This window comes from Mastomys coucha, chromosome X (assembly GCF_008632895.1).
Source record: "Mastomys coucha isolate ucsf_1 chromosome X, UCSF_Mcou_1, whole genome shotgun sequence".
In the NCBI taxonomy this organism is placed as follows: Eukaryota; Metazoa; Chordata; class Mammalia; order Rodentia; family Muridae; genus Mastomys; species Mastomys coucha.
The window spans coordinates 51,794,874-51,797,402 of NC_045030.1; positions in this window are offsets into that span (position 1 = coordinate 51,794,874).

A 2,529-nucleotide genomic window follows, 5' to 3' on the forward strand; every position below is an offset into this window, starting at 1 on the left:
TAAAACAAATAAAATTGTTGTGCCAGGGCTGGAACTCCATTCTAGAGTGCTTACTCAGCATGCACAAAGCCTTGAATTTGATTCTCAGAGCCAGGACCACAAAAGAATGTTTTTCTGGGCTAGTGAGATGATTCCACGGGTAATAAAGGGACTTGCCATCAAGGTTGGTGGCCTGAGTTCAATTCCCAGAAGCCAGATGGTAGAAGGAAAGAACCGACGTCAGAAAGTTGTCATCTAACCGACACATGTGTTGTGATATGGCCACATAAATAAAACTGGGACTGGGGAGGTGGTTCATCAGTTAGGAGCACTTACTGATTAGTTTTGGTGCTCAGCACCCACGTCTGGCAGATCACAACTGCTTTAACTCTGTCTCGAGGGGGTCCAAATGCCTCTGCAAGCACCCACACATGTATGTATAAGAAGCCATGTGTTTTATGAGACTAGTAAGGAAGTCATGTACATTCCAGGGCCAGCAAAAATCATTTTTACCCTAAGAGCTGAGGCAACAGTGAGTTCATCAAAAGAAAGTCTTCCTTTTGGCGAGGTGGGATGGGATTTGTAATGGAATCTTATTATGTTGCTGAGGCTGGTCTTGAATTTCTAGACTCAAATCAGTGATCCTGGCCCAGCCTCCCTTGTAGCTAGGGTTACAGTCACACACCGTCTTGCCTGGTTGTATACTGGTTCTTAATCCCCTAAGTGCCACAGCAAAGGTCACATCCATGATTCTGTCGGCTCCAGAAACATGACAAATCCTATTCAGAGGAGCCCAGTTGACCCTGCTGTCAGCCCGAGTAGATTTAGATCTGACTCCCAAAGAGTCTGTTTTTCACATAATCCATTCTAGAACTTTGGAAAACCAGTTTATTACTTGGGGTGATAACAGACATCTACAAATAAATATGTATGGAAGGCTGTGGTATGAGCTCTCTGGCACTTGGAGATGATGCTCCTCAATTGAACAGAGTACCACTCTTGGCTGGCCCATCTACAGCATGAACTTGTGGATTCTGACTTCATTACCCTTGAGACTGAAGATTTCTTCACCAGGCCTTCTTCCAGTTCCCTCCCACTGTGAGCCTGCCAGATGCACTTGCTGACTCAGTGTTGTTAGGAATGTTTTGGTTTTTTTTTTATAGCCCCACCCAAAGGCTTGGCAGAAGGTGTCTCCTTTCAAAAGTGATGTTCCCTTCTGTGAATGGAGACTAACACCCAGCAGTTTTCTGGGTAGCAGTGGGCAATGGGGCATAGCAGGCACTGTAGCTGTCCTTGCCTGAAATTAGAAACTGCATCTGTACCTGCCCCCATGCTCTTGTGTTATAGAGGCCCCACTGGAGCCTTTCTCATGTAAGACAAGTTGAACAGGCTCTGTGTGGCTTAATAATCCATAGCCACATAGTGTAACTCTAAAACCACAGAATGTAATGGATAGAGCCTTAGTAAATGATCTAGTCCATTGTCCTTGTTCAAATAGGGAGTTCAGAGCAGACAATGATTGACCCATGCTGTAGTTCGGTGGGAAGAAAAGGCTTAAATTTTATAACATAGGTCAATGAACAAACTCCCTACAGAACTTTAGCCTATACTTGCCAGGTCCGCATGGCCTTGGTAGGGACAAATTGATGTGGTTCCTGCCCCTGGGGATGGGGCCAGTGGGTGTGGGCTGCCCCAAGTGTTGTTGCTGGCTGTAGGCGTAAGGCACATATTTTACATTTTGGCTTTAAGGAATATGTTCCATGTTAATGATTCCATGATAATGACATAGCTCGAGTCTAAGAGACAAAGGTGTGGCTAATGTCTCAGCAAAATGGTAAACGATGGGACCTTCAGGACTGCCAGCCCTTCAGGCTGTGGAAAAGAACTCTAAAAACCTGAGTTCCAAAATACATAATTTCTCAACTACGCAAAAAAAATAAGGATGCAATATGAATTAACTGAGGGGCTTCGTGATTCTAAAGGAACAGAGGCAGCTGTATTAATGACGCAGCTTGCAAAGGCAGGAAGATTCCTGACTTGAAGGTCAGCCTAGGAGTCAAGGCCTCGGTGTGGTAGAAACAGTAATTTCAGGACAGCGTCCCACCCTAGCTTATCCTCTGTGCTTAACAGAGGCAGGCAGATCTCTGAATTCTTTTGCAATATTAAAAGAACATGTGTGCTTGCTGTCTCCTAAGAATTAAGGGGCTGGGGTCACGGAATGCTGATTCACAGGATAATCAAAAGGAAACCTAGAGCAAATGACTGGACTGATATGTAAAATAAAAGACTGGGTTTGTGAGCTGCAAAAGATGAGCTACCCAGAGAATTTTTTTTTTAGAATAGCAAGAGAGAACCGCTTGGAGAACTGTCTCAAGTAGAACGTAGAGACAGAGAGAAAGAAATAGAGAGAGAAAGCAGGCTGGGAAGCTGTGCTATCTCCAGCAGAGCACAGGCCTCCAGCTTGGACCCACAATTTGACTCTGAGTTGTTTTTTTCCACTGCTCCCAGGCACCTCTTCTCTCAGAACCCTTCTCCAAGCTGAGGCTTGTC